The sequence below is a fragment of the Calonectris borealis genome, unplaced genomic scaffold (assembly GCF_964195595.1).
Source record: "Calonectris borealis unplaced genomic scaffold, bCalBor7.hap1.2 HAP1_SCAFFOLD_156, whole genome shotgun sequence".
In the NCBI taxonomy this organism is placed as follows: Eukaryota; Metazoa; Chordata; class Aves; order Procellariiformes; family Procellariidae; genus Calonectris; species Calonectris borealis.
The window spans coordinates 102,462-114,960 of NW_027441542.1; the positions used below are offsets into that span (position 1 = coordinate 102,462).

The 12,499-nt window shown below is 53.4% G+C and overlaps 1 non-coding gene and 1 pseudogene across 1 annotated transcript; one reads left to right on the forward strand and one right to left on the reverse strand.

Moving 5' to 3' along the window:
• Nucleotides 1-358: 358 nt before the first annotated feature.
• On the reverse strand, nt 359-1,375 carry LOC142077108 (olfactory receptor 14C36-like; annotated as a pseudogene).
• A 7,843-nt stretch (nt 1,376-9,218) lies between these two features.
• TRNAN-GUU (transfer RNA asparagine (anticodon GUU)) lies at nt 9,219-9,292 on the forward strand. Its single transcript has one exon. It is a non-coding gene; the product is annotated as a tRNA-Asn (tRNA).
• Nucleotides 9,293-12,499: the final 3,207 nt, after the last annotated feature.

The following is a 12,499-nucleotide window of genomic DNA, read 5'->3' on the forward strand; positions in this document are numbered from 1 at the left end:
GGCCCCATTCCCTCCTCCCCTGAGCCCATGGAGAACCCAAGAACAGAAACACAGCCTTGCAGGGGCAACCTCTTCAGCCTGTTCTTGACTTCAGCTTTGGAAGAAGAGCCCAACCTCCAGACACTGGCACTAAGAAAATCCCCTTTTATTACAGAGATGCAACACAGGAGACCAGCTGGAGCAACATGCCAGAAACATGTAGAAAGGACTCTGGGTCAGACAGACTGGGTTCATGCCTCTGGAGAAGCAGAGTGGATGCAGACATTCCTGGACAACCATGATTATCACAAACCAAATGCCAAAAGCAGAGGATGTTCCTGAGATGAACAGGAAAGCCTTGTGAAGAGACACGGGCAGCTTATTGTTGCTGAAAGACAAGTGATTGAATCAGGGTCTTCAGTGTGTCTTTGAGCTCCTGGTTCCTCATGCTGTAGATGAGGGGGTTCACTGCTGGGGGCACCACCGAGTACAGAACTGCCACCACCAGGTCCAGAACTGGCGAGGAGATGGAGGGGGGCTTCAGGTTGGAAAACATGCCCGTGCTGATAAACAGTGAGACCACGGCCAGGTGAGGGAGGCACGTGGAGAAGGCTTTGTGCCGTCCCTGCTTGGAGGGGATCCTCAGCACGGCCCTGAAGATCTGCACATAGGATAGAACAATGAAAACAAAACACCCGCAAAATACAAAAGCGCTAACCAAAAGAACACCAACTTCCCTGAGGTAGGAGCCTGAGCAGGAGAGCTTGAGGATCTGGGGGATTTCACAGAAGAACTGGTTTATGGCATTGCCTTGGCAGAGGGGTAGTGAAAAGGTATTGGCAGTGTGCAGCATGGCGTAGAGGAAACCACTGCCCCAGGCAGCTGCTGCCATGTGGACACAAGCTCTGCTGCCCAGGAGGGTCCCGTAGTGCAGGGGTTTGCAGATGGCAACGTAGCGGTCATAGGCCATGATGGTGAGAAGAAAATATTCCCCTCCCATCAAGAAGAGAAAGAAAAAGACCTGGGCAACACATCCTGCATAGGAAATGGCCCTGCTGTCCCAAAGGGAATTGGCCATGGATTTGGGGACAGTGGTGGAGATGGAGCCCAGGTCGAGGATGGAGAGGTTGAGGAGGAAGAAGTACATGGGGGTGTGCAGGCAGTGGCCGCAGGCTATGGCGGTGATGATGAGGCCGTTGCCCAGGAGGGCAGCCAGGTAGATGCCCAGGAAGAGCCAGAAGTGCAAGAGCTGCAGCTCCCGCGTGTCTGCGAACGCCAGGAGGAGGAACTGGGTGATGGAGCTGCTGTTGGATATTTGCTGCCTCTGGGCATGGGGACCTGTTCAAGAGAAAAAAGGCAGTGAGAATTTATGGAGAAAATCAAAGGAATTTCTCATGGATCCACCTCCTGCTACACTCAATCCTTTTGCCTTTTCCAGGAGACCTTCCTTCAGTTCCATGGCTGGAGCTCTGGTTGGTGCCGGCTGAGTGTGCCATGAGGAGCAGAGCCTCTACTGACTGGCTGCCCAGGAGTCAGCCCTGCTCTGTAGCAGTGGGCTTATGGGAATGGTAGGGGCAGGTGCCAGACCTGAGGTGGCGGGGAGATCACACTCTCATGCTTCTCTGAAAAGCCACCAGACCGTGCTGAGAGCTGAGGGATTCACTGCAGACCACTAAACGTCTCACATCTTCTCAAGGTCTCAGCACCCCACTTCTAGCCAAGGATACACGTGGCTCATTTCATAGAATCATAGAATAGTTTGGGTTGGAAGGGACCTTTAAAGGCCATCTAGTCCAACCTCCCTGCCGTGGGCAGGGACATCCTCAACTCGATCAGGTTGCTCAGAGCCCCGTCCAACCTGACCTTGAATGTTTCCAGGGATGGGGCATCTACCACCTCTCTGGGCAACCTGTGCCAGTGTTTCACCACCCTCATTGTAAAAGATTTCTTCCTTATATCTAGTCTAAATCTCCCCTCTTTTAGTTTAAAACCATTCCCCCTTGTCCTGTCACAACAGGCCCTGCCAAAAAGTTTGCCGCCATCTTTCTTATAAGCCCCTTTAAGTACTGAAAGGTCTCCCCGAAGCCTTCTCTTCTCCAGGCTGAACAACCCCAACTCTCTCAGCCTTTCCTCATAGGAGAGGTGTTCCATCCCCCTGAACACTTCCGTGGCCTCCTCTGGACCCGCTCCAACAGGTCCATGTCTTTCCTGTGCTGAGGGCTCCAGAGCTGGATGCAGTATTGCAGGTTTGGTCTCACCAGAGCAGAGTAGAGGGGCAGAATCACCTCCCTCGACCCGCTGGCCACGCTGCTTTTGATGCAGCCCGGGATACAGTTGGCCGCCTGGGCTGCGAGCGCACATTGTCAGCCCATGTCCAGCTTTTCGTCCCCCCAAGTCCTTCTCGGCGGGGCTGCTCTCAATTCCTTCATCCCCCAGCCTGTATTGATACCGGGGGTTGCCCCGACCCAGATCAGGACCCTGCACTTGGCCTTGTTGAACCTCATGAGATTCACACGGGCCCACTTCTCGAGGTTGTCCAGGTCCCTCTGGATGGCATCCCGTCCCTCAAGCATGTCAACTGCACCACTCAGCTTGGTGTCATCTGCAAACTTGCTGAGACTGCACTCGATCCCACTGTCTATGTCATTGATGAAGATATTAAATAGTACTGGTCCCAGTATGGACCCCTGCGGGACACCACTTATCACCGACCTCCATCTGGACATTGCGCCGTTGACCACGTTGACCAACCCAACAGCATTTCTTCAGTCATAGCATCTCTGCACTTCTCCATGGGGCTTTCAGATAACACAAAGGTGCTATGGGGAGATCTGCATCCTGGAGGGCAGCTCACAGCTTGGAAGGACACCTCAAGGAGATAGACAAGTGTCCTAATGATGGTATCTCATTAAGGGATGACATAGAATCATAGAATCATTAAGGCTGGAAAAGACCTCTAAGATCATCGTGTCCAACCGTCAACCCAACACCACCATGCCCACTAAACCATGTCCCTAAGGGCCTCATCTCCACGTCTTTTAAATACTTCCAGGGATGGTGACTCCACCACTTCCCTGGGCAGCCTGTTCCAAGGCCTGACCACTCTTTCAGGAAAGAAATTTTTCCTAATGTCCAATCTAAACCTCCCTTGGTGCAACTTGAGGCCATTTCCTCTCGTCCTATCACTACTTGGCAGAAGAGACCAACCCCCACCTCACTACAACCTCCTTTCAGGTAGTTGTAGAGAGCGATAAGGTCTCCCCTCAGCCTCCTTTCCCACACTAATCAGTCCCAGTTCCCTCAGCTGCTCCTCATAAGACTTGTTCTCCAGACCCTTCACCAGCTTCGTAGCCCTTCTCTGGACATGCTCCAGCCCCTCAATGTCCTCTTACATCAACATAGCTGGGCAGCTGCTCTCAGCCTTTGTGCACTTCAGAGGGAAATGGGCAAGGTGCTGGAGAGCTGCACCACGGCTCTGCTGGAGCTCTGGCTGTAGAGGAGGTGGTTCGTGCTTTGGACCTCACAGCCCGGAGGGCAGAGCCCTGGGTGGGAGAGGAGGCAAGGGGGCTTGCTCAGAGGAAGGGGTCTGCGTTGGAGGGGATGATATGGAGTTTTCCGAATTCCCCCTCCCACAACATTTCTGGTTTTAGTTTCCTCTCATTCCCTTATTGTACACCTGCTGCCTGGAGATTTTCCTCCGGGGAGGTGTTTCCCTGTCCCATGTCTTTTCCCTGCCAGTGCTCACAGCCCCCATCCCAGGCTCTGTGCACTCATCTTAGCTCTACAGAAACTTGCCTGTTTGCAGGGCACTGGCTGGGCACACGTTCATGCCCACAGGTGGAAAGGGGCAGGTCAGAACAACCCTGATGGGTCCAGCGAAGGTGATGTTGGTGCTGCCCATAGGCAGAGTGGCTGAAGGCACTTTAGGAGGCTCCTAGCAGACCTACTGATCCCTCAGAGTTACAGTCCAGGAGTCTCAGTGACTTGTTCAAACTCGAGAGCTCCTTTTCCATTTCTTCCTCTCCCCCCACCCCCCAACAGTAGGAAACTAAAAAAGACCCCAGACCTGCAAAACCCTTTACCTTTATGGTAATCCCTCCTTTGACCGTCCTCTTGAAAAGTCCCCCAGGAAATGTCCTGGGGGTGATGTGGAGCTGTGAGCAGCCCTCACCCACGCATTATCCTCTCGACAGCAGAAGGACCCTGCCCTGCCGGAGGCCGCTCCTTCCACCCCCAGCTTCTCATCACCGCACTGTGGGGAGCTCCCCGGGCAGGCTGAGTGCTGACCCCGGCAGGCGGCAGAGTCCCTGCCCCAGCACACAGCCCCTGGGGGGTAGGGACCCTGCTCGCAAGGACAGCCCTGGGTATATACTTAGCTGCACACCCCTGCAGCCAGCCCTGGGAAAAGAGAGCTGTGACACCCTGTCCCTCCGAGGGTGCGGCAGGGAAGCCCTGCTCGGGAGCCCGTCCTCTGCCTCTGCACTAGAGAAACTCTGCAAGTCCTCCTGGTGATCCCAGAAGCTGCTGGATGTGCCAGCTTTAGGAGATCCCTCCAGGAACCGCAGCTTCACTGTTCTGCACCCACAGGCTTACCACGTAGAGGTCTTTGAAGATTTCTCCTCCAGTGAGCTCTCAGCACCCTCCCTCTCCTCATTGCCTTTAACCTCTCTCTGTTTCGTCTGTCTCCCCTCGCTGCCCGCAGGCAGTGCCCTCAGCCCTGCTCCTGGGCAGAGCTGTCTCTGCAGCGCTGCCCGCTTGCCATGAGCTCCCTCCATCCCAGGAGCCCAGCCCAGCTCCGCAGCAGAGGACCAGCCCAAGGCACCACTTGCTCTGCCCCCTCGGGGCTCCCTTAAGGTGTCCTTGGGGCTCCAGGGAACCTGCTGGGAACAGCCTGAAGCAATCCCTGATGTTCCCTCCCTCAGCCGGGGAGAGACACATATCCAGCAGCGGATTTCTCCTATCAGAGACAGAGCTGGGCATGCGAATCAACTTCTGTTTTCCCAGGATTAGGTAGGAAACCAGGAAGGTTACAAGGAGGGACATAATTTATCCAAACTGAGGGAAGTGATTCAGCTGAGTCAATCGAGGCATCTCACTCTGGGTTTGCCGTCCTGGGGCTAGAAGGGGACTCAGCTCCCTCCCATGCCTGCCACAAACCCTCAGGAGGTGGGATTCCTCTTGCCTCAGTTCAGGTGTGCACAGAATGGGCACCTGCAGGTGAGCTGCTTGTCTCCTCTGCCCTGCTAATTAATGGAGATGGAGGCCAGGAGTGAGCTGTTCAGATGAAACACCTGGTGACATTTGAGGTGCCAGAAGTGGTCCCAGACATGTGCAGGTAGCTGAAAGCTGTGATGGAGTAGTTCTTAGAGACAGGACAGCATCTGGGGGCACCTTCTTGGAGACTGGTGGGGCATTCCTTTGGCCAACTTAAAGGTACTTAAAGGGTGTCTACAAAGAGGACAGAGGCTCTCTCTTCACAAGGAGCCCATGGAGAAGATAAGGGGCAATGGATACAAGTTACACCGGCAGAAGTTTCACCTCGACATAAGTTTAGAGTGAGAACTATCATTGAGTGGAACGACCTCCCAAGGACGTGGTCGAGTTCCCATCACTGGAGGTTTTCAAGGTGTGGTTGGACAGGGTGCTAGCTAATCTCACCTAGGGTCCCTTTCCCATGAAAGGTTGGACCAGAAAATATTTCAAGGTCCTTTCCAACCTGGACTGTTGATTGACCTGATAACCCTCTCCAATTACATGATTGCCTTTGTAGACAAGAGGAGAGCAGTGGTTATTGTCTGCCTTGATTTCTGCAACGCTTTTGACACTGTCTGCCGTAAGATCCTCATGGACAAGCTGTTGAAGTCTGGACTGGATGAGCAGACAGTGAGGTGGATTCAAAAGTGGCTGAAAATCTAGGCCCAAAGAGTGGTGATCAGTGACATGTAGTCTCGTTGGAAGCCGCTAACTAGCAGTGTACCCTCAATAACTGGGTCCAATCCTGCTCAAAATCTTCATGAATGATCCAGATGATGGAGCAGAGTGTACCCTCAGCAGTTTGCTGATGACACCAAACTGGGAGGAGTGGCTGATACACCAGAGGGGTGTGTTGCCATCCAGAAGGACCTCGACAGGCTGGAGAAATGGGCTGACAGGAACCTCATGAAGTTCAACAAGGAGAAGTGCAAAGTCCTGCCCCTGGGGAGGAACAAGCCCATGCACTGGGGGTCCATGCACATGGGGACCCCCATGTGCTGGGGGTCTCCCAGCTGGAAAGCAGCTTAGCAGAAAAGGCCCTGGGTGTCCTGGTGGACACCAAGTTGAACATGAACCAGCGATGTGCCCTTGTGGGAAAGAAGGTGAACGCTATCCTGGGCTGTATTAGACAAATACTGCCAGCAGGTCGAGGGAGGTGATCCTTCCCCTCTCCTTGGCACTGGTGAGGCCACAGCTGGAGCACTGGGTCCAGTTCTGTGCTCCTCAGTACAAGAGAGACATGGACATACTGGAGAGACACAACAAAGGGACACGAAGATGATGAAGGGACTGGAGCATCTCTCCTATGAGAAGAAGCCCGGAGAGCTGGGTCTGTTCAGCCTGGGGAAGAGAAGGCTCAGGGGGCATCGTATCAATGTATATAAATACCTGAAGGCAAGGTTCAAAAAGGATGGAGCCAGGCTCTTTTCATGGTGCCCACTGACAGGACCAGAGGCAATGGGCACAAGCTGAAACACAGGAGGGTCCCTATGAACATCAGGAAACACTTTTTTTTTAACTGTGAGAGTGTCCAAGCACTAGCACAGGTTTCCCAGCGAGGTTGTGGAGTCTTCACCCTTGGAGACATTTAAAAGTCTTCTGGATATGTTCCTGGGCCAGCAGCTCTGTGATTCTGTGAAAAGCTGTTATGATGTCTACATGATGATTCCCACAGGATGAGCAAGACTGCCTAAATGCAACTTCTAGATGGATGGGTCATGCCAGTAGTAATAAAAATCAAGTGCCATTGGAGACCAATGAGGAAAGCCAATGTTCTGGACTGAGAACTTCCTGGGAAGAGCAAAAAGGAAAGGTTGGGTCCCTGGGTGAAAAGTACCCCGTACTCTCAGGGTTAGTATCTGGTTCGGGACAGCTTCCTGAACAACATGTGGAGGGTGATTCCCTGGACCTGCACAGATAGCAGCCAGGTTTCCCAGCAGGGCTTTCCATCCCCCCTTCCAGAAATGGCCACGTCTCTCCATTCAGCATTCATGGATCCCAAAATGCCAATTTAGGAAAGAATTCTACGTGAGGGGAAGGCCTCCCTCAGGCACATCTGTCCTCCTTGAATCCAGGTCCTTGTGCAAGGCTCGGGTGGGTGGAGCTCACTTGGTGCCCACATTTGCCTGACAGATAGCTCGTTAGTGCCATCACCAAGCAGGGAGCGAGGACAAGTTCTGCCCAAGGCAGTCACAGCTCACAGCTGTGGTGTCTCAAGTCACTGACCCATGGATGGGGTCCTTTATAAATAAAGTCCCATACATGTAAATCACCACAGTTAATGTGGGTGTCATGATGCCATGATGCCAACGCGGACATTTCCAGCCCGTATACTACGTTCAGGAGAAGAAATATTGATTTTCCTCTGCACTGACTCTCACTACTCTTTCACATCTTTCCACATCCTGCATAAACTGACCCCTTCTCAACCTTCTGCAGCCTGCCTGATGGTCCCTTTAGCCAAATCCTTAGTTATGTTCCTATGCGTCCCTTCCTATGTATCTCGCTGAAGGTTTTCCTCTAAGGCTACCCACTGTGGAAAGTGGACTTCAGTGGAGGCAACTTGGACTTCATATGCAGCTGAGGAACGTGTTTTATTTTTATTGAACTATCCCTTTCTTTTCCTTTTTTTTTTCTTGGCAGGTAAGAACCATCCTTCTGTGACTGTGTGCAGATGGTTCTCCAAATAAAACAGGTGGGAACTGGTGCAAATGCACCTTCAGCTGCAGAATTTAGTGGAAAAAGCTTAGATTTGAGAAAGCGTGATGCAAGTCCTAGGTGGCTGATGATAGAAATGGCAAGGTGTGTGGGAGGTGTGGGGGGGTAGAGGTTGCCCATACAGTGTCATACAGAAAGGATCTTACTTTTCCTACATGTTCCGACTTCATCAGGAGACACTTCAGATCAATAGGAATTGGGGAAGGCTGATATCACTTGTTCAGTAAGCAGAAAAATAAAGCAAACTGGTAGAAGAAGAAATCCTGTTTTATTGTTATTTATTACTGAAATCTTCTCAGTTTGGCTACACTCCTGGAATCTGTCAAATCAGCCACACAAGACTTGAAGAATTAGGGAGAATTATGCAGGGAGACTTGGCTTGTTAGAGCATTTTGCATGTTAATGAGCCCTCTGGTGCCAAGTTCCTGAACTGCAGATACTGGAAGAAGAACCAGCCTCTAAGAAGTGAAAGGCTTCCTGAGGTCCATCCAGGTACGCGGAGTGAAGAAAAGGAAGAGAGGAAGGTCAGCTCATGGGGCATGCTGAGCACTGTCTAGCCACCCCACAGCAGAGGGCATTCCCCATCTCCCAGCTTGAGGCATGCACACAGGTTGGAAACCTCTCCTTTGGGCAGGGGCCTTCAGCCACATTCCCAGGGCAGACCGACGGCTCCTCCACCCACAGGCATCAACGGCTTTCCATTTCTGGGCTCACACATGGTTGGAAGGATTTGCTAAAGCCCTCAACCACCACCTTGCTTCTTGCTCAGTTCCCTCCACCCTCTCTTGCATCCCTACACAATGCCGATCACTACCTAATCACTAACTGAGAAGCTAAGCAGCTCTCAAGGCTTTCCATCTCATCCTCAGGGAGGACCTAGTCATCCATAGTCATTCCCTAGTCACCATTCATGCATCCTAAAAACACCAGTTGAGGCAGCGCACCTTGGTGAGGGGTGGACCTCCCCAAGGCACCTCTGTGCTCTTTGAGGTCTGAGCGCTTGTGCGAGGCTCCAGGAGTAGCTCGCTTGGTGCCCACCTTGGTATCGCAGATGGGTGGTCTGCAGTGGGCAGGGAGTGAGGCAGGACTGCTACCAGAAATGCCATGGGAGGGGAGGTCCGGTGCTCAGGGAAAGAAGGATGAAGGGTGGACATTCAGGGTTATGGGGTTTCTCTTCCCAGGTCACCGTTATTTGGACAAAACTCTGCTTCCCTGGAAACGGCCAAACATCCGCCTGCCGATGGGAAGCACTATCCAGCTCTTGGGGAGTCTCTGTGGCGCAATCGGTTAGCGCGTTCGGCTGTTAACCGAAAGGTTGGTGGTTCGAGCCCACCCAGGGACGGGTCCCCCTTTCCCTGCCCATGTTGGGGGGGTTGGAACTAGATGATCTTTAAGGTCCCTTCCAACCCAAACCATTCTATCTGTTATAAAAAGAGGAGGCTATTCAGTCCCCTCAGCAAAGGCAGAGGAAGGAAAGCAAACGGATATGAATTCCTTATTCTGCTTTACTTGCGCACGCGGTTTTGCTTCACTTACTGAACTGTCTTTGTCTTGACCCGTGAGTTTTTCTCACTTTGCCCTTCCAATGCTCCCCCCCATCCCGCTCGGGGGGAGTGAGCGAGCAGCTGGGTGGGGGCTTAGCTGCCAGCTGGGGGAGTCAACCCACCATGTAATTTGCCTTATTTCTACTTTCACTAAAAACAGTAACAGTAACATGCTCTAAAATAATTTCTTCTTCTTCTTGATGGTGATAAACTTAATTTCTTTAATGTTATGCCTTTCACCTGACTTGATCCCCATTCACTGCTGGTTGTTCTCCTCCAGAGTCCTGCCTTCAGGCACAGAGGCCTGGGAGACTCCACCTGTATCATTCTCCTGAGTAAGTCAATGTCTTCTCCGCTGGAGCCCCAAGGCTCTGCTACTTGCCATCTTCACCCCCCTGGCATCTGGGACCCCACAATTTCACGGTCACTACAGCCAAGGCTGACACTGATTATCGCATTCCTGACCAGCTCTTCCTTGTTTGCCAGTACTGGATCCAGGCGGGCATCCAGGGCCCTTGTTGGCCCACTGGGCAGCTGTATCAAGAAGTTGTCCCAAGATCCTCCAGACTGTTTGCTCCTTATTTTGCCTGGTCCGTGAATGCCAGGGCAATTACAGTCCCCCACAGGAACTGGCTTATTGACCTGCAGACTTCCTTGGGTTGCTGACAGAAGGCTTTTCCTGCTTCCTCACCCTCATTGAGTGGCTCATAATTGCCAACACGATGTCAGCCTTACTGGCTCCCCTAATCCCCAGCGACAGAAGCTAATCATCCGGGAAGAGCTCCATACATCTGAGCTGCCCCTTCACACTGGAGGCATCCCCCATCCTCACCTTCCCTGCCACTCTATTCTGCAGAGCCTCTATCCCTCCACCCAGGTGAGCAAGCTGTCCCACCACATCTAATTTGATCCAAAAAATCACAGTGCTGTGAGGCGCCAGCTCCTCCTGTCTGTTCTCCACCTCCTCCTGCCTGTGCACGTTTGGGCTGCAGCATCTCAGCCGTGGCACTGGGGCTGAGCACAGGCTCCTTGCAGGCAAACGTGGTAACAGGGACCCAGGACCCCACTCTGCTTCACATACTGGAGTGTTTGGCAGATGTTAACGTAACAAGGAAATGAGGTGCTCACAGACTGCCCTGAGGTCTCCAAGGCCAGAGAAACAAGGCTGGGCAGCAACACCTTGTCCAGGGAGACATTTGGTGACTGCAGAAACTCTGCAGGGCTGTGGGGCTTGCATACCATGCTCCCCATACCATCAGGCAGGTGAGTAGAGGTTCAGAGAGAGGAGAATAGTCAAGGGTGGAAAACACAATTACAGGGCTGGGCACTCTGGTGCGACCTACCTCCCAGTCCTACAGCACCAGCAAGGGATGGACCTTGCATCTGTGCCATGGTGTTGGTGTTGAGGTGACGGCATACAGGCACCAGACCCCTTTGGGAGGCCCTGGGATGTCTGCCCCACACCAGCTCCAACAGGGCATGGCTTTCCTAGAGGTCCTCTGCTGTGTTTGCCTGCTGAGTGGAGTTGTATTAGGCACTCCAGGCATCTGGTATGGCACTGGAGGCTTTTTTTTAAAATGAGAGCCCTGAAATAAATAAGATGTCTTCAGTGCAGGGATGTGGACATAGCTTTGCAGTGACTGGTGCTCTAGTAAATGCAATGGATAGAGACCTTCTGGGGCACTCCTCTGGTCAGCTCAAGAGCTCTGCCTGCTCCAGAGATATATGTGACAAGGTGCGCTCAGGTGCCCTAAACATACAGGTCTGGTGTCATTTAGGGTGGCCAAGGAAATCCCTCTTTCCCTCCCAGCCCAGCGGATGCTTGGGAAGGATGCGGGTATTCTCAGAGATTTTCCATCAGAGCTTGCAAACACTTGAAGACGTCTTGGACCATCCCGGCCCTTCAGTCGGGGGCAACTGTGTGTGAGCAACTGAGTGCCCACAGAATAAAGACCAGGGGCTCAGAGCAGGGACTTACCTGCAGGCAACGCTTTTGTGCACCCCTGTCCTGAAGCAAGAAGAATCCCAGCTCCTGTGGCTGTGTGGGGTGCATGGGGGGAGCTGAATCCTGCTTCTTCCAGCTGGGGATGAGATGCCTGCACGGCCTCAGCTGAACCCCCGGCACAGGGGAAGCCAACCGCTCCCTGTCCCTGTCTGTGCGCTTTTTGTTATGGGACAGGAACCGCGGTGTCCAGAGGGGAACATTTACACCTCTCGCAGACAACCACGCTCTGGTAGGACAATTTCTGCTGCAGGAATCAGTCCCTCTCCACTGTTTAGAGCGGGACCATTAGTGATTGCTTTTGATGACTCCAAATTAGACTCCGCAGGGATGATCCTGCTGCCTTTCAGGCTCTGTCAGCCCTGGAGCCCCAGGGACACCTTGAGGGAGCCCAGAGAGGGCAGAGCAAGTGCTGCCTTGGGCTGGTCCTCTGCTCCTGGGCTGGGCTGGGCTCCTGGGACGGAGGGAGCTCATGGCAAGCGGGCAGCGCTGCAGAGACAGCTCTGCCCAGGAGCAGCTCCTCTGCGAAGCCCAGCAGGGCTGAGGGCACTGCCTGCGGGCAGCGAGGGGAGAGGAGAGAAGCAAGAGAGAGGTTAAAGGCAGCGAAGAGTCGGAGGATGCTGAGAGCTCAGTGGAGGAGAAATCTTCACAGCCCTTGACACAGTAAGTCTCTGGCTGCAGGGCAATGTACCTGAGTGTCCTGGAGGGATCTCCTAGAGCTGGCGCATCCCAGAGCAGATAGGATCTGGCAGGATGGCTCTCAGGGTTTCTTCCGTGTAGAGAAGGACGTGCTCCAGAGCAGGGCTTCTCTGCTGCACCCTCAGAGGGATAGGGCATGACCACCCCCTTCTTCCAGGGAGGGTTGCAAGGATGTGCAGCTGGGTGTGCACCCAGGGGTGCCCAGGGCTGTCCTTCCGAGCAGGGTCCCTGCACCCCAGGGGCTGTGTGCTGGGGCAGGGACTCTGCTACCTGCCAGGGTCAGCACTCAGCCTGCCCGGGGAGC